The sequence below is a fragment of the Buteo buteo genome, chromosome 11, assembly GCF_964188355.1.
Source record: "Buteo buteo chromosome 11, bButBut1.hap1.1, whole genome shotgun sequence".
Lineage (NCBI taxonomy): Eukaryota > Metazoa > Chordata > Aves > Accipitriformes > Accipitridae > Buteo > Buteo buteo.
Window position 1 is genome coordinate 30,199,594 of NC_134181.1, and position 19,947 is coordinate 30,219,540.

Genomic DNA, 19,947 nt, shown 5'->3' on the forward strand with positions numbered 1-19,947 from the left:
TGACCCATTCCCAGCTGGAAAATGCCCAGTTTGATCCAAACTGGGCGCCCACACCATCCAGCGATGGAGGAAGTGGTGCCCGCCTGGCATTCGGTGCTGGCAGACATGCTATTACCAACAGTGGACTAGTCAATTAAACCACTCTTAAGCCACCGAAGGGCTAATTATCAAACAAAGCCTGAACTTCGCGCCTCAGCCCGGTGGCAGCTCCCATGCCGGAGCATCCTTTCCCTCCGCCCACTCCCTCTGTGCCGGCAGAGCTCCTGGCTCGCCCCACCAGCCTGGATTGCGGTTGCTTGTCATTCAAACCCAAAGCAAACCACTCATTTGTAATCCAGCAGCCACCTGAGCAAACCGCCTTCTCCTTCCAAGCTCGCAGGCACTGGAGCACAAAGATCATTTTTCTATTGTTAAAATTGTATAAGCTGGGCTTTTTATAGCGTCTTGTACACAAACCTACTTTCTCGGTGCTGCGTTTCCAGCAGAGGAGGAATTTGGGCGCTTTTCTTCAGCGTTCTGCAAAAACGCTTGGCTTCGGGGTGCTTTAAAATAATAATAATAAAACGGGGAAGAGAGGGGGGAGGCAGCAAGCAGACAGCGAGTGGCACTGCCCGTGTATTGTAGCAGGACAGCGTTGTGCCTGCAGAACTCGCCAGTGGCATGCGGCATTGGGGTGGCACAGGGAGCCCTGCCGGGGGGTTCCATAAGGATGCAGAGACACGGCAGTGCTGGGATGCTCCACAGCGTCAGCCCTGTGTGACACCCCCCACTTCCCGCACTCTTCGGACTTTGCACGGGAGAGGAGCAGGAGTGGGCACAACCTGTCAGCACAGCTCTGCCGCGGGGCGACGGGGATGCCTGGACCTGCTCGAGCTGCTCTGAAGAGTTTCATCCCCCTTGAGATAGCATCATCCTCCACAGCAGAAGCCTGCAGCATCCCCACACCATGGTCCCGTGGACCTTGCTTCTCCAGGGCCACCTGCCACGGGCTCACCGGGGACGGATCCAGCTTGCCACCCGGTTCATGTGAGGGGTCAACCCGCCACTCAGCCCACCTTCTCAGGGAGCACCCACGGACGTGATGTAACACCTTTCCACCCATTAACTACCATCAGCATCTTAATTGGAGCTCCAGGAACCCCAGTTTGCTGGCGAGGAGGCATTTGGGAGCCATTTCATCAGCCCTGGCTCCTGCCCCGTCCCCCCACGCTGCGCTCTGGCTCGGGGCCAGCACGTTTCAGCCCATGTTGGTACTGGGGCATCACCGGCGCGGCTGATCGGCCGGATGGTGAGCCGGGCATCCGCTCCGCTCTTTAGGACTTCCACTAAACTTCAAGGAAATGTCAGTGAAAAAAAGATATTTAAAATTTTCAGCGACCTTTTCCAGGTGGGGATAATTCACCAAAATGCCAGGGGAGATTCCTGCCAGAGCAGCTCTGAGTCCTGCATGGGGACAGATCACCCCAACCCTGAAAGCACTGTTATTCCTCACATAGAGCTGAACAGACACCTGGAAAAAGCCTAAATCATCCCTAAAATCAAGGTTTTGTAATAAAAAACCCCAAATCCTTGCTTTCTTGGGGCAGAAGCCGGGACCAAACCCTGTGCCCCCATCTGAGAGGGTGACATCACCAGTGTCCTGCTAAAAAGAGGAGAAAATGGCTAAAAATGGGGGACCTGAACATTCCCGCAAGCAGCCCTGGCTTGGTGGGGTCAGCATGGCATAGTCCCCGCTCCCTCCATCACCACGATGCCCATCAGCAACAGCAAACCCACCGCCAACATCAAACCCGCTGCCAACCGCTCTCCCTCCACCCGCAAAGCCCTCTGCGGCCGGCGGCGAGCTCTGCCTCCGCATTATATATCGATGTACTATTAATTTCTATTCCCCCCTCCCTCTGTCTCCCTCTGCAGCATCCACGGGCTCAAGGTGAGGCACGGCAGCGGCGCGGGATCGCCGCCGTGTGATAAATTACATTTACGCGCCGGGTCCTTTTCATGGCTGGTGACTTTCCAGCAAAGCAATTATCACTGTAGAATGCGTAATAGCCTAATTAATTACTATTGTCAGGCTGGCCTCTGTGCCATGATTATACCTTCCGAAGCCAACTTTTTAAACATTTGGAAGCAGAAATATTATTATAATTGACTGACAAAATGGTAAAACTCCCCCGGCACAGCCGGTCCTCCTCCCGGCACGGCGGCGAGGACCGACCGTCTGAGCATCTCCTCTCCAAAGGCGCGGGATTTGCATCGCACCGGCGGTGAGTTTATTCTTATATCCATGAGATCAAGTGCAGGATAAGTAGTGGGTTATTTCCATCTAAATACTGGTGGCAGTAAACAACAAATGAGCTCTTTTTCAGCGGAGAGGAACAGCTGTCGGGGGAGAAAGCGGCAGCAGAGACCCCAAATGTTGAAGAAAACTGATGAAAAAATACATTCAAGCCTTCGCTATTTTCCTCGCTGTTTTTGCTGATGTGTAAAGAAGTCAGGGAGAGCGGGAGGGCTGCAGAGGGGCGAGGGGGAGAGCCTGGGAGGGAGCCGCTGTCCCCAGGGAGAGCTCTGGGTGGTGGGGGCTGGACCCCCCACCTCATGCCAGGGTCCTTTGCTGCCTTCCCGGTGCCCCACGTCCAACCAACTCCTTAAACCCATCACACACGTGCATAGATCCATCACACACCCACAGACCCATTGGACATGGACAGGTCCGTCGCACACGCGCACAGATCCATCGCAGACACCCACAAACCCACTGCATGCCCACAAACCCATCCCGCAAATCCATCACATGCACACAGCCCCACTGCATACCCACAGCCCCACTGCACACACCCACAAACCCATCGTACATCCACAGAAAGCCATGGTGCACACGCTCAAACCCCTCACACACACCTACTGCACATGGACACAGGCCACACACGCACAGAGACCCACCGCACACCCACAAACCCATCACACAAATGCATTGCACGCCCACACAAACCCATTACACCCACACAGACCCATTACACCCACACAGACCCATCACACACCCACACCCCCATCGCACACCCAAAGACCCATCGCACACACACCCACATAGACCCATCACACACCCACAGACCCATTGCACGCACACAGACCCATTGCACACACGTGCACAAACCCACTGCACACATGCACAAAGCCATCAGGTGCCCACAGACCCACTGCACACCTACGCACAGACCCACTGCACACCTACGCACAGACCCACTGCACGCACAAACCCATTGCACGCACCCACAGACCCGCTGCACACCCACACAAACCCATTGCACACACCCACAGAGCCATCGCACACCCACGCAAACCCAGCACACACACGCAGACCCATCACACAGACCCACACAAACCCATTGCACACTCAGACCCATCACACATCCACACAAACCCATTGCACACCCACACAAACCCACTGCACACTCAGACCCATCACACATCCACACAAACCCATTGCATACCCACGCAAACCCATCGCACCCACGCACAGACCCATCGCACACCCACCCCCCTCCTTCCGCCACACCCCCTTGCCCACTCCTCCAAAGGCAGAAGCAGCTCACAACGTTTTCACAAGGCCAAAAAGCAATTCGTGTCAAAAAGATCAATAATATAAAAATAAAGGCTGAGAATTCTAGTTAAAGGGAACGTCATAGAAATATGTTGTTCACGTTCATGATTCGGAGATTAAAAAAAAAAAAAAAGAAAAAAAAAGAATCAATATAAGTTCTTCAGATGATGTTATTTCTAATGAGAAATATACCAAGACTGCTGCAAATAACTGCTTAACGGAGGAAAAAAAAAGCATTAATAATTTACTTTATAAAGCATAGGATCCCGAACGCAAGAAAATTGCTGCTGGTTCTTAATTTTGTTGTAATACTTCCTGACAAGTTCAATGATGCTTTGGCAAAGTTCCTGAGAGCAGAGTCAGAGGATGTTCAGCTCATTAGGTTATTTTTTTTCTCCCCTTTTTCCGCAGCATCCTGGCCCAGCCGGCTCCGGGAGAAGGTGCCTGAGCAATTCCCTTTCTCCACACCGCAGGATTTCTTGCGCTGAGCCCCCACATTGGCGCTGGCCCTGCCAGCCCCTGCCTGCTGCCGGGCAGGAGCATCCTCCTGCCTCTTCCCGACATCCATCCCCGGGTGAGCTACAGCCTCCAGTCACAATGCAGCGAGCAGGGGAAATATTTCAAGCTTATTTTACCACCCTCACCAACATAATTTCACACACTTTTTTTCACTGGCTGGTTTAGTTGGGTTTTTTCCTTTCTTTTTTTTTTTTTCCTTTATTTTTTCTTAATTTATTTTTTTAGAGCATTTGCTGGCAGTTGGCAACTCCAAACCATCTGCTACCGAAACACACAGCGAAACGAAAGGCTTCAGCGTCGAACCCAATGCGGCTTGAAGGAGCAGGCTGATTTCCGACCATCAGCATGAGAAGGTGCCACCCGGGGCGGGTTAATTCCCAGCAGGGCCGGATTTCTTGCGAGCCCACAAAATTATTTTCCTGCAAAATGATTTTCCTGCAAAATGATGCCAAACTCCCCAGAAGGCTGGCAGCAGCGGTCCAGGTCGGCGGCGGAGACGGGCAGGGATGCACGGGGCTCTGCATCCCTGGCACAGACAAAGTGGGGTGATGGGGGGGTTCCCACTGGTCCCCAGGTTCAGGCTGGAGCCGGGCTGGCCCCGGCACCCGGGTGCACCCTGAGCATCGCAAAGTTTCACCTCCCATTTAGTAGAACAAAACTTTTAATTTAGATGTTTTCATCTATCTATCAGAGTAAAAAAAATAAGTTTAAAATAATGACTGTAATAAATGAAGGTAATTAATTGTAGTTTGTTCCTTTACTGTCTAGTCAGCTTAATTTTACCTTTTCATCTAATAATGAGAAAATAATTTTTGTGCTCTGAGGGTTAATGATATGTAACTGCAAGAGCTGCTAATTGCATGTTGCAAACTATTCATCAAAATCCCCATCTGCGCTACTTGATTATGTTTGCTAAATTATTGCTTTGAATTATCTTTCATAAAGCAACTTTTGTAATTAGCAGGGCTTTCGCTTTGCTCTTTTCTCCGTCGCAAGGATATTCAAACTTTGTCCGTCTCAAGCTGTTGCCATTAAACTGCCGTCGCGGGCAGCTTTTGGTGACAGAAAGAAACTGCCCTTTAGCTAATCGGGGCGGGGGAATAAAAGCCGGGTTTATTCTCGGCGGGTACAATTTATTCTCCTGGCCCCACTCCTCCTTCCTCAAGGAAAAATTATATAGGAAGGATATAGGAGCCTAAATGTATATGAGATGTATTTGGGAATGGCAGAGAGAAACGGCCCAAAAAGCCCATCCGCCCCAACCGGGTTAATATTTCAAAATGATTTTTTTCCCTTCCCATTTACAAGAAGGAGTGGAAGGGGAACGCTCGCCATTCATCACCGCGCCTTTATGGGCTCCTTCCCGTGACGCAGATGATGTAGCGCTCTGTTCTCCCTGGTTAATATTCATGGGGAGCGTTGAAAAGTGTGCTTTGCGAGGGAAAGAAGGTATTAAAGAAGTATTTTAAAAATTTTAAAAAGAGAGGGAAAGAGGGAAAAAGAGAGAAGAGAGAGAAAAGAGAGAAGGGGGGAGGGAAAAAAGGGGGAAAGGAGGGAAAAGGAGGGGGGAAAGGGGAGGGAAAAGCAGGGAAGGGGAAAAAAGGGGAGAAAAGGGGGGGAAGGGGAAAAGGGGGAAAAAGGGAGAAAAGAGGGGTAAAGAGGAAAAAAGGGAAAAAAGGAAAAAAAAGGGGGGGGGAGACAAAAAAGAGCCCCCAGGGCCCCCGCGAGCCTCGCCGCAGGGGAAGCAGCAGCACTGTGGTGTCCAACCTGCCCCACCTGGCACAGAAGCAGCCAAGAAACCCGACCTCAAGGGAGCAGAATCCACTTTCTGGGATTAAATCCCCCAAAATCTTCTGTGGAAAAACACCCTGGGGGGGAGGAAGGCAGCCAAGCTGGGGAAACAGCTGCTGTCGAGCAGGGAATTGCATCCCGCTCTCCCTTACACCCCCATAAATCCAGAGCCACTTGGGCGGAGGGACCGGCTGGGGCTCCCCGAAGGCCATAGCTCATATTCTCGTAGCGGATCTAATAAAGACTATTGGAAAAAATGCAGTATTTAAAAGACTGAAAATGTATTCCTATTGTTATCACTCTCTTTTATGTGTTTATGCATAGTGCATCGGAATGAATCAATACTGGATTGCCCTATAAATAAATGAGCATATCAGTAAACCCAGTAATAAAATGAAGTGATGAAAAATATGGAAATCAGTCGCATTTGTGTAAATCCACTTATTGTTTACTTTAATATTTTCTCATGCAGTTCCGTAGCTCCAAAGAGACAGATTTAAAATCAGGTAATGCTCAGCAGATGACAGATCCTAATGTGTCGCTGCTGGCAAGCTCGGAGTACCGGCAGCTCTCCAGGGGTTTCCATCGAAGCACATTAGAGGAGTAGAGAAAGCAGCCCCCGAAGAGAGAGCATTAAAAAGCCAGGGAGAAGAAGAGGTATCCAGAAGTGCAATGCATCTCTTGGTGGCACCAGGGACCAAAGCCGAGGCACCCGCGGAGCCTCCGGGGATGTGGTAGGGGCACCGGGCTGGGGAGCACCTGAGTCAGGCTGCAGGATGGAGAAGTGAGATGTCTTCTGCAGCAAGGTGGTGGGCTGAGACCACCCCGGTGCTCAGCTCCTCCTCAGATCGCCCATTGCAACCTCGTCTGGTGCATCCTGGCCACGTTGTGGCATTTCCTGGCCATGTCATAGCACCTCCTGGTCACATCGTGGCACCTCCTGATCTCATCGTGGCATCTCCTGGCCACACCATGGCACCTCCTGGTCACACCGTGGGACCTCGTGGTCACATCGTGGCATCTCCTGGCCACACCATGGCACCTCGTGGTCACATCGTGGCATCTCCTGGCCACACCATGGCACCTCCTGGTCACACCGTGGGACCTCGTGGTCACATCATGGCATCTCCTGGCCACACCATGACACCTCCTGGCCATACTGTGGTACCTCCTGGAGGTGATGGCTCCTTCCCCTGCCTGGAATCTCTCCAGGCAGAGCCACCATCCCTGGTCTCCTGCAGGGGACATCAGGCAGCTCGCTGGCAGCAAGGCCCTGCCCACCCTGCCTGTACCCCTGCCCATGTGTGGCACAAGGACCACCCAGTACCAGCCAGGGAGGCAAAGCAAATGGATTTTATCGGCTGCAGAGACCCCTCAGGGCTTGGGGATGGAGACCCTGTGCCTTGGCCACACAAAGCCGTGTCCACTCTGTCCCTCCCAGGGCTCCTCCCTTCCCGTTTCAAGCCCCCAAGAGCCGACAGGGTGGGAAGGGGCCGGGATCATGCCCGGGACCACGGCGGGTGAGGGCAGGTCCTGCCCACTCCCCTGCCTACCTCTCCTTTGAGCATCCCCCTACAACGCTGCCAGTTTTTCCTCCCACCCAGGCAGGCAGAAAACACCCCTCCGCACACGGCCTCCGAGGAAAGCTATTTTAGAGTTGCTCTTTTTTTTTCCCCCCTCTCGTCTTTTTTTAATCTTTTTTTTTTAATTTTTTTAAAAACAACACATCTCCCCCCATCTGGGCTGTGAGCTGGGTGCCAGCATCTCGGCGCCAAATGCTCAACGTTTGCTTTTTATAAACGCCTCGAAACCCAAAGTTTCCTCCCGTGCTGCCGGGATGCATCCAGGCAGGTGATGCATCCCCCCGTGAAGCCCCCGTCCCCCCACCAGGGACCCAGCTCTGCCTATCCAAAGGAGCTACTGGAGGCAGCGAGAGCCAGAAATCCCCATACCCCAAGGTCAGGGCTATAATTTGTCTTTGTGGCTAATTAGCTTCCCTTCTTGTTAGACACTTACATCTACGGTTCTCAAAAATCTAGTTGCTGGGGAGGGATATCCGTTGTCCTGCCGAGTTAATTCTCTAACAGCAAATCTCCTGTACCTCAGGTACATTTTTCTTAAATTCCCGGCTGAGTTCAATTAAATGTTTATGAGACTGTGCGCTTTCCCCCTGCCACGCTGCCAGCGCCAAAGCAACAGAATTAAGCTCCTTCTGGAACAAAACAAAAACAAAAGAGGAGAGAAAAAAAAAAAGAGGGAAAAAGATAAAATAAAGGTGGTTTAGGAGGGTTGGGTTTTAAGATTGCAGGAATATAATTCCCCCAGACTGATTCTGCTCTGCGTCGTGCAGCCACAGTGTGTTGGCAATATCGACACGGGGGTTTATATGAATAATTGACGAAATTCTGTATTCCCCGCAAAAGAAAAGGCAAGCCAAGAGGGTTGTTGAGATAATCAGGAGCTCGCTAATCAATATTCTCAGCCCCAGCCTCCTCCTTGCTTCTCCAAAAGGAGCAGTGCCATAAGCTCATCAGTAACTGTAAAAAAAACATCGCACTCCGAGTGTCAAAATAGTCAAGCACAGCATATTGTATTGCCAGATTTCCCTCCCGGTCCACCCCGGTGCCAGATTACATCCATCAGCGGGGAGGGAAGCCATCCAACGATGACTTACTTACGCTTAAGTGTTCATAAATAAGGTTTTTAAGATATAGATGGCTTTTTAATTTTGGTGGAATGTGAAAAAAAAATAAAATAAAAATGATGGGGTTGATGTGATGCGAAGCAACCTCTTGGGTGCTCCCCGGTAAATCCCACAGCCCGGCCATGCTGGGGGCCGCCCTGGTCCCTATCCAGCTTGTATCGCGGTGAAAACAGCCGGAAAAAATTTACACTGGCACCATAAACTGTGGCAAAGCCTTTGTCTGATGGGGAGATATGGTGAGAGACCGTATCCCCACCATGAAAACCTCATTAGACAGACTCTAATTACTGCCCTGCAGTCGGCGGGAAGAGACAGAAACTGTAAAACCTGAGCTGGGGTGGGGGAGGCTATTAATTGCTTTTTGATAAATTGGGGGCTGAGGTGCTGGTGGCGGAGGTCAGGAGGTGTCTGTATGGGGCTTGGCTGCACCCCAAGCTCTGGCCGCTGGTGATGTATGTCCCGTCCCCAACTTGCCAGCCCTGAGCATTCGTGCCCAGCTCCCAAAACAGGCACTTTTGGGGCAAACTGGGTTTGCAACAGAAGAAGCCGCCGTGGCCAGGACCAGCAGGTGATCCCAGCTGCAGGACCTGCAGTTTGCTCCATCCTCACGTTCCACCCAAACCTCAGGACCGTGACCAACACACTTGGCGTGGAGCCAGCCTCGCACCCTGGCGCTGCGGGGATTTAAACCGCGACTGCCCGAATCACAGGGGACCGGCTCTTTCCTCCCTGGCATCACCAAAAACCCGCCCGGCTGTGCCATGGTGGGACACGGGCAGGAGGAGATGTGGTGCAGGGCGGCCACCACCATTCCCTGCTAGATGGGCCACGGGGCAGGTGGGGTGAGCCTGGCCATCAATCACCCTCTAACTCTTATGTAAATCCGCAATGCTAAAGATGTATGGAGCCAATTACCAGGGGTCACTGCTGGGTGTAAAATTCAGACAACGAAGTTCCTAGTCTCAAATGAATTTGCACGAGATTGCAAGCTTACTACCTTTTATTGGACAATATAAATATTTCACTGTTATATAAAAAAATATTGGCGAGAAAGCAGATAAACCTGAGTCCTGTGTGTATACAGAGAAGAAGGGAGTGAAAAACGGCCGTCAGCATATTTTTAACAGCCTTTGGTGCAGTACAGGAATGCAGTTGCAAAGGGGGTCTGATGACTGCGGTGGCACAGTGAGACTGGGGGACCCTGGGGACCCCCATCCCGGACCCACCGGGGCTACGCCGGGAATGGAAGCAATGCCGGCGGCGCAGCCCGCACACACAGATGGCGGCGGCGTGGCCCAAGGGGTTGTGCTTTGATCCGGCTGCGATGGAGAGCAAGACACGGGATGCAGAAGTGGAAACTTGGGAGGCTCAGCACCATTCCCAAGAAGTGGATGCTGTCCCCGCGCACAGGGCTGAGCCTGTGGCCATCACAGAGGATGCTCAGGAGGGGAGGGTTGGGAACAGCCTTGCCCTACGGATCAATCCCAAATGCATTTTCCTAACAGTTTTCCCCAACTTGTCCATCTGGGATCATATCTGTCCTCATCTGCAGACTCCCGTGCCAGCACAGGACATCCTTATTTCATGCTCACCCATATATCAACCCTTCCCTGTGACAATAAAGCGGGAGAACAGAAAAAATAAAAAGCCTATAGGAATCGATACCTCTTTCTCTCTCTCTCTACCTATATTTTATTAAAAACTTTAGCATCAATATTAATGTTTAAATCCTCACCAAGCTGAGTTTAATTACCTGTAAACTGCATCCACAGTTACATGGACTTTGCTCCTCGCTGCAGTAAATACAACCGAGGAGGAGTAGTGCCAACATCTCCGAGCGTCACCTTCCCATCCCTGCAGAAGTGGCTGTATCCAGCCCCCCCATCCCTCAGCAGCATCTCTGGCTGTGCTGGGAGGGGACGGTGGGTGATGGAGCTGGAGCCACGACCCGGTCTGGGCAGGGATGGAGCCGAAAGGAGAAGGGGGAGGTGAGAGAAGGGGAAAATTGGGAACCTGGGAAGAAAATTATGCATAAATGTAAAATATCTGGGGCTCTTGCTGCCAAAAGGTATCTGCTTTCAGTGACTATGTGAATCGTAATACTTTGCAAGGGGGAACGAGGGAGAAGTATTTGAATGGAGTTCCATTAGCGGCTGAGGACGATGAATAACTTGCAGGCAGCACGAACCGCTTCCAAGCTGCTGGCAAGGTCACTGACGGCTGGTATCACGGGCCGGGAGCTGCCAGAGGAACCAAGTGGGACTGGGACCGGACCCCACTTAACCCACCCAGCAGCCACCTCCTCCTTTTGCCAGCTATGCCAGAACTACAAGTTTGTCACGCTTTGCCGGCTGCTTTGGCCGCGCCACGCTTGCACACGTGTGGCCACATCTTTTAACCACCAGCACACACGGGCACGGCAGCCACGAGGGAGCAGGGATCGGTCCCACCACTGCCACCAGTCCCACCGGGGCTCGTCCCACGGTCACCGATGGTCCGCAGTCCCCCAGCGCAGATGCTGAGCCGCGAGGTCTCGGCATCTAAAATGGAATCGGGGTTTACAGCGCTTTATCAAAAGAGCTGTAATGGGATCTCGCAGAGGGCAGAGATTTGAGACGCACATCAGATTTCCATTCCTGGGGAGATAGGAAAAGGCTGTGTTTTTTAAAAAAAACATGTATCACGGGGATGCTATCTCACGTGTTGTATTGGTGGCTGCTTGCGGGCAGCTCCACCACCCCAGCGTTTTGCCGCCCTGCTCCTTACCGGAGGCCAAAGAGGGGCTGATGGCAGGGGCCAGCCTGGTCCTGCCCCCCCGGAGCATGCATCCCTGCAACCCCCCCGGCAACTCCCCCTGCCATGCTTCTCCTGCATCCCGCAGCCTCGGCTCCTCCCAGTCGGCTTCGTTAAGGCCCCTTCCTTATTCCATCTATTAGAGAGGCTTCCCAAGGCCAGGGCTGGGACAGCGACAGTAGCGTTCAAGGGCTACACTTCCAGAATAATATTCATTACCATATTCATTCAGTGTTTATCTCGCAGATGTACGGATCCGTTACAATGGAGAAAAAAGAGAACTCAGAATTTGTTCTCAAAAGATATTCAAATTAGTTAATCAAGAGTCCTTTTATTACGTGTCTCATGTACCAGCAGCAACTATCCATCGAGATAAATGATCAGCTGCTAATAACTGATTACATTGCAGCAAGTGTTTTCTTATCCCTATTACCACCATGTTTAAAGACATTTTATAAATTTCTAATTATTGTAAATTGTTTCTCCTTTTGAAAACATCTTCCCATAGTCATCAGCTGTCAATTTTCCCTGAAAATCTCTCTCTGAAATGAGCTTGTAGCAAGATGCTTGGGAAGCAGAGAAAAACCTTCCAGGCTCCCGGCCGGCACGATGCAGCCTGGCCACCTCCATCCCGGGGCAGTGGGGGACTGGGATGCTCCTCCAGCCCTTTTATAAGTGGACCAGACTTGAAAGAAAAATAAAAGCATCTGTAAGATGGATCAATCCTGGATAGTGCTGCCTTCACCCGCCACATGATGCCAAGGTGCTGCATGGTGGAACGGGCCATCCCCTGGGATGGGTTCGTTCTCCAGCGAACCACAAAGAAACAAATAAGCCAGCAGTATATAAACCAGCTCTTGACAAGGTACCCAATCCTACAGACACTGGCACCTGAGGGCAGATCTGGGCTTGGGAGAACCCTAAATAAGATCCTGCTTGCTTTCTGTGTATTTTACAGATGAAAGGTGAAATAGTTGAGAGGGTTTGAAGCCAACCAGGACTTTAAACCCAGCGGCCAGCCTCAAGCTGTCGCTCCAGCCGATTTCTGGGCTCCATTCATTATTGCAATCAATCAGCTTAAAAAAAAAAAAAAAAACAACCGCAAAAACAACAATAAATCACCCTCTAAACTCTCTGAGACACTTTAATGGAAAAGGTATCTCCTTCCATCTTCCCCGGCCGTGACCGCAGGACTGGAGCAGCAATCCATGTGCCATGGGCCAGGCTGCAGCTGGGAGGGTCCGCACTGCGCCAGGGACCACAATGATCCAGGCAGAGCATCCGTGTGCTCCTGGAAAGGACCCAGCAACGCAACGAGGCCCTGGCGCAGTGCCAGTCCGCCACCACCGCTGCCACCACCTTGGGTGACGGTGGCTCCGCTGGTGACGTTCGCTGCCTGGGGAGGGGGGTGACCAGGACAGCAGCACATCACGGCTGTGGCCCATGGCGTAGCCAGACCCTGGAGATATTTGCCAGGGTTTGGCCAAAGTGGCTCCGTGCTGGAGCCGACTGAGCCAAAGCCGCCAGTGGCAGCTGTACTGCAGAGGCATGGGATGGGAGGAAGAGGAAGAGGAGGAAGGCTGCCCAGGATAACCTCCCTGCAGAGGACCAGGGTGTCCGGCCAAGCATGTTCACTGGGCAGAGCAGAGCCCAAGGCTGCCAGGAAAGGGAGGAGCAGCCAGCGGGATGCGGAGCCTGACACGGAGCAGCCAAGGTCCTTCCCGGCTCCAGGGGGGCTCAGACCAGGGGAGGAGACGCCGCAGGCACCAGCCATGCCATTATACGCTTTATTGATGCTGTTCTGAAGAAAGCTAATCAATATATTAGATTTCCCAAAGAAAGAAAACACCAGCTGCCAGCAGCACATAACTCCTCCGCCGTGGTGCATTTTTCCATCAAGCCCTGGAGCCGCGCGTGTCTGCGCAAGATGAGGTCACGTTCAAGAGGAGACCTCCTGCTCCCGCGGCAGCCGGGTCAGGGCCAGGGCCAGGGCCACGGCCACCGCTTCGCCACGCAGCAGAGCCCACATCTCCCCTCCTTGGATTGAAATAAAAATGTGAAAGCCCCCAAATATCTTCCACCGGCATCACCGTGGGGTGCGGAGAGGCAGCCCAGCATCCAGCAGGACAAACCCAGCCAGGTTCGATGGGGCTCCCCAGGGACCCCTCCAATCCCGATGCCTCCGCATCCTTGTGTGCATCCACAGCCCCCGGTGCTCATTTGGGCTTCACAGCGGGTTCCCAAAGAGCACCCCTCCCATCCCAGAAACCGCCCTTTGCCAGCTGCATTTCCCCGGCAGAGCCATTCCCACAGCACCGACCGGTCCCAAACGCAGCCGCTCAGCCACGCGCCGGCACCGGAGAGAAACTGGAAAGCATCAGACCGATGGATGCACTTGGCAATAGAGGGATCTCGGCACGCAGAACCCCGACAAACCAAACAGTGGCACCCAGAGTGCCGTGCTCCCCACTGCCCGCACCCCATCACTGCTCCAGGGTATTCGTTCCTTAAACTATTAAAGCTGATGCCGCGGCAGCTCCAAAAGCCATTTAAAAAGGACAGGCTAAATCCACATTGGACCTAATGCTCGGCACCGGCAGGAAAGCAGACTGACGTCACGGGGAATTGATTAGTGTTTTAATAGAATTAGATCATTGGGAAGGTTGCAGACCTGTTTCAGAAACCCAAATGTTATGCAGATTCACATTCAAAACCCTAAACCAGGGCGCATTTAACCAAGGCAGAGTAAATGTCCCACATTTCCCCAGGATTATCTGAACCATATCAGATATAATCCAATGATCTGTAAAGTGATTATACCCAACTGAATATAAGAGATCTCTTCTGGTAATGCAATATTTCATCCAGCTGCAGACATTAGGAAGAGGCAAACAAAGGAGGAGATTTAATAAGTGGAAATAAAACTATAGGCAGAGAGAGTTTTAAATTTATTTTTTTTTGTATCGCATCTAATTGCAATCAACAACAGACATCTGACACAGTGACAGCATCAGCAAAATTGCTGCTGAGAGCACAGAATCTTTGTCTAAAAATAATCAGACATTCAGCGCGCCACTGTTTGTTATAATGGTAATCGATGCTGGAGGCTTTGAATTCCATCAATTTATAGATCTGCTCTGTTCTGCCTGGTGATTGTGTTCTGCACACATCCACTCCCGCTCAGCGCAGGCAGCGCCGGGGCACTGTGTGATTAAGATAAGCTCAGATTCCTTTCATACATTCCTTATCAGCTCTAATTCTCCACCAGGCAGAGATGTTCACAGCAGTTAAAGATTAGTTCAGCTTCTCAGACGCCAAATTTGAGGGTATTGATCAATAAATCAAATCACGGCAATCAATCGCCCGATCCAAAGAGTCTAGCCGATGCATTATTACTGGCGCCTTCGAAGCTGAGGCTTTTTCATGGGTTTCATCAAAACGCGGCTTCCCTGGCTCCCCGCCAGCTCCCGGGCTGCCTAATAGACTCCGCAGCAGAGGAGCTCCAGCCCAGCAGAAGAGCAATAAATTTCTCATCAAACAGCCGATAGAGAAACAAGATGAACATCTGTTTTGCTGCAATGAAACTCCTGTGTTCTTCAGAAGCTGCAAACCAGGTCTGACAGACCACCCCAAAGGCAGCTTTGCCTTCAACAAAGCAGCAAAGCAGAATATTTGCCGGTTATTTCAATCAGGTAATTTAAGAAGACTTTGCATTCTCCTCTCTGCAGCTGCCGGAGCTTTACAGACAGGATTCCTGCTCAGTCGATAATAAAAGCTATCCTGGGACCCTGTACTATGAAGGCAATTTTATGATACCCATTATGTGGCAACGTAACTTCATTAAAAGCTGTTTATTCCCTCTAAGCATTTTAAGCACTTTCCCTCACCCATAAAGACGAGCCTCTCGGTGCACTGGAAAGGTTATTTGTGCTGGGAGCCGCTTTCGGGTATTTCTTGCCGAGGATGAGGGTTGTGCCGGCAGCAGGTTCCCCGGCAAAGGGGCTTCTCCTCCTGGCTGGCAGCGAGACAGGAGCTGCCGAGAGGCAGCCGTATATTATTTTTATTATACACTCAAGATGAGCTATGTTTACTGGAGCTCTGTTTAGGTGACATTTATTATGCCAGCTTCTTTTATAAATTAATACGGACAAGTGCCCCGAAAATTTGCCGCTCCTGCAAAGAGGGGCTGGCTCCGCTGCATACCCATTTGCTCTTCCATTTGGGACAATTTGGAGTGTCTTAGCCCTGAGAGCTTAATTTTCCAACATGGCATTATAATTCAGCATCCAGAGATGGAGCCGCAATCACGGCAAAGCGAGAGCCAGACCCCATCCTGCAGCCAAATGCATCCCTGCGGCACGCAAGAGTCGCCTCACTCCAAAGGAGGGACAAAATGAAATCCTTAAAAACAGCCAAGCAATCCCTAAATCTCAAATTTAATGCTCCCTATTCCTGCTGGTAACATTAACGAAAAAAAAATAAATAAAAAAGCCCTGATAGTTTAGTCCCATCCCGGTGCTCAGCAAAGTATTAATTTAACAAGTTCATTCTTCATAAGCACGGCCGATGGACCAGGATGGGTGGGGGACATTTCTTCCAAGCGCTGCCAAAACAAATCTCACATGGAGCTAAAGAGTTAACCCATGGCAGGGAGGATGTTTGGCTCCATACAGGATTTAGTAGCCCCTTCATCTCTCCAGACTGATAGAGCAAGTAGGTCTTTGAGACATCAAGCCGGCCATCAGTAAACGGCCATTCGTGCTCTGCTGATATTCAAGAGTCAGTGAAACCACCCGGCAGCCACCTCCCTGGCTAACAATGCATCCTCAATTAGCCAGTGGACTGGGAGAAATTATCCATAAAGCAGGGCAAGTCAGCCCACATTTCTAAATTCTCCTTAAAATCATGTGAATTAAAGAAGAGAAAAGGTGGGGAATGAGAGAGAGAAGTGATGGCTCACAGAAAGGGTTGAACCCCCAATTTTTTTGCTCCTGGCAAATTCTCTCCTCTGGCCACTGAGGTTTTTCCACCGCACAGAGGCTGTGATGTCTTTGGGGAATGGACCTAAAGGTCCATTTACCGCTGGACCACCACACATCACTTTCACATCCTCCTGAGTTAATACTCCCCAAAAACCACCTCCGGGAACACGCTCAGAGGACGCAGCTGCATGTTTAGCAATTAATAATCAGGACAACCATCGGCATGAATATCCATGTTTCAAGGAGAAGAAAATTCCCTCCCTACTACCTTCAAAAACACGCACCTTTCTCCAAATAAATGGGCAGAGACTCGCACAGTTTGCGGGAAGAAAGTGGGGCAGGGCACGCTCCTGCGCTCATCGCCGAGCACTGAACTTGACAGCAACACTTTGATACTCTCCCATAGACAAACATACACAAAATACTGTTAATGGCTCGGTATTTCTTTAAACAGAGTCGCCAAGGAAAAATAGAATTACTAGAATACATTTTAATTGATTTACAACAGCACTTAGTAACAGTGATAAAAGAAAAACTTGTTTTATTGGACCTCCTGCTAATTAGCTCGACTGACTCCGGGTTAGAAAAGCGTATCCCTCGCAAGCCAGCACAACCCTGACCAGCACCCGACACGAAACAGCTTTTATGCACAGAAAATCCTTTATAATAATCAGAGAAAAACAGCTGCCAAATGATTATTGCCAAGAGACAGCAGAGGAAAGAGGGCTGCTCCAACGATGAAGCCACCAAATGGGATAAACCAGTCTCTCCGGCAGATTCGAGCATCCCCTTTCCATCCATAAACACGCTTTTATTGCGATTTTGATATATCCTTCCCTTAATGACTTTTAAGGGCAGCAGATAAAGTCGAAAGAAGTGCACAAGCAACCAGCAAATGTTTAATATTCAATAAATGCGTCAATTTTACATACGGAGGCAAATGGGGCTTTATTGAAGAATTGGTAAACTTCCTTGGAGGAAAGTAAGTGCGTTTTAGCCTTCAAGGGGTCCCCGATGAATAGAAATGGAATGTGATTTGTGATAAAACTCAGCTGCTCTATAAAAGACGTTAAATAAATGTTGCTGTTTCACTAGGGATATACAGAATTGATTGCATTATAGACTGATTCAAAGATGCACGCTCCCTGCAAGCTATCCGCTCGCTCCTGCGCGCCATGCAGCCTGTTCCCATTGCCTCTATGTTGGCCTCTTCATACCTGCGCAGAATTTTCTGGAAATGCTTTAAAACCACCCTTTCCCCTGGTTTCGCCCGCTATGGCATCCCGAGCATTGGCTGCAGCAGCACAGGGCGAGATCCACCTCAACCTCGGGGCAACGCCGGACCTCCAGTGCAGGGCGAGTGCCACCGCGGATGAGCCCCAGGCAGCTCAATTCCTCCCAAAACACAATATTCCCCTATTATTTGCATCGATGTGATTGATAGCGCAGAATCTGGAATGACCGTTAAATGCAAAAAATAACGGGGGACGAGAAGCAATTAAAAACATTTTCACCACCGAGACCAAGCCAAGTCCCCGACCGCCCCAAGCATCCTCCGCCAGTGCCAGGGGACCCGACCCATTGGAGCGACAAGCAACACCCAGGAAGGGCAAGGCAAACAAACCAGGCTCCGACAGACAAATGAGAGGCCAACGGTACCACCGTGGCGAGCGCAAACTGTGATATAATTGCGCTGCTGCTACATCATCTTTAATCAATAACATCCAGGGCTGCCACCGCGCACACAGCCCAAATCCCAGCCTCTGCCAAGAAACAGCATGTTGTTAAAAAGCCCAATAGCTTTTTCCCTGCTAATAGGTGGCTCGTTCCCTCAACCCTGCTGATTTTTTAAATAAACCTAAATTCCAATAATTGTTTAATGTTTATTTTTATTTAGCTCTGGTTCACCTACCCTGGCTCTCCATGTCAGAAATTGATATTTTGCTCTGGTGGCTAGGGAAAAAAAAAAAAATTAGGAAACTGTTGGTTACGTCTTGTCATAGTTAGCCAGTACCATAACCGCAGCTTGGGGTGTCCTCCAGCCCACCAGAGGAACAGCTCTACCCCCCCTAAATTCATATTTGCTCCAGTTTTCCAGGCATCAGCTTGCTCCAGGACCCTTGGGAAGGGCTCCTGGAACACAAGGGCTTTCCCATAAGCACAAGATTATTTTTTTTTCCCCCTGCCCAACGAAAGCCTGGATTTAAGCCCAAAAGAGATGCTCTCGCTTTCTGGGTGGATTCATCCCTTCAAAATCCACCAACGCCGCACATCAGTGCCGCTGCTTTCCCATCTCCCCCTGAGCGGGGCTGAAGATGGTTCTGGAAAAGTACAGGAAAGCTACAACCAATTCCTTCAGGAGATCCATCACGTCAGATTAGCAACTTAGTTTCTTATTAGCTATTTTCCATCCTATCATATTAATATTTGTTTTCACTAATACAATGCAGGAGTCTTATCATATTAGCAACTTTCACATCACATTAGTGAAAACAAATACTAATACAATACAATACTAATATGACATGCTCTGATGGGAAATTGCTAATACAATAAGACTCTCCTACCATATTAGTACAGAAACATCGTGCGTCCCTGTTACGGCTCACTTTGAACCAGGTAAATTCCCAGCATTTGCAAAACCAGGCACATTCATCGTGTCCGAAGGTGCACACATGGGATGGGGGACATGCAGGGTCAGGCTCTGAGGACCCTCCTCTGGCCCTTGTGGTGCAGATGACCCACAGTAGATGCATTAAATTGCAACGAAGACTCCTTATTCAGAAGGAAATTAGTGAAATTTGGGTCCCCCCCACCATGCAACCAGCCCCCTCAGCCATGGCAGTGGATGGAGAGCCAAGCCAGCCACTGCGACCCAGGGATGCCACGCGGCTCCGGGAAACATCGTGGCCTGAAAACTCATACAAGCAATAATAATTTGAAAAAGAAATCCAACTAAACCAAAGAGCCTGTCATGTAGTTTCGGCATTAGCAGCTACCTCTCCCCAAGCCCCCAGCACAAACCCACAGCGGTGCCAGGGACTGTCCCAAGCGGCAGAAGACTCCACAGCCAGTTTGCAACAGCAACCGGTGCGGGGAGCACATCCTGGATGCCAAGGGGGGAAACGTCCACAGGCAGAAATGCCAAGAGGAGGAGGACGAAATCCAGAGCTTACACAGAGGAGGAAGGCTGGACCACAGGAAGCCCCAGTCAGTGTCGTGGTCCCTGAGACAGGGATGCTCCCCTGGATCTCGGGGAGTTCAAGCTCAGCACCAGCACAGGAATGAGATACGATGCATGCATGAGAAAAAGCAAACATCTTAAAATACTGGCTCCATCAGGCAGCCTCCTCTGGTGGGGGCAGACGGCCCCGGTAGGGAAGCTCACCCTCCCACGCCAGCTTTATTTCCTCCTCGCCTCCAGCACCTGCAGCCATTTTCCTGCTCTTCTGCTTCAGTTCTCCTGCAGGTCCCACCTAACATCTCCCAACCCTTGGTTGCGAGCTTTGGGCTCCAAAGCAAAGGGGGGGTTTCTCGCCCCAGCTCCTCGGCAAAGCCGC

The 19,947-nt window shown here is 50.8% G+C and overlaps 1 protein-coding gene across 1 annotated transcript in view; it reads right to left on the minus strand.

Annotated features, from left to right (window-relative positions):
• Positions 1–19,947, minus strand: part of CUX2 (cut like homeobox 2) — a 68,155-nt gene that overhangs the window by 18,784 nt on the left and 29,424 nt on the right. The window lies entirely within an intron of this gene.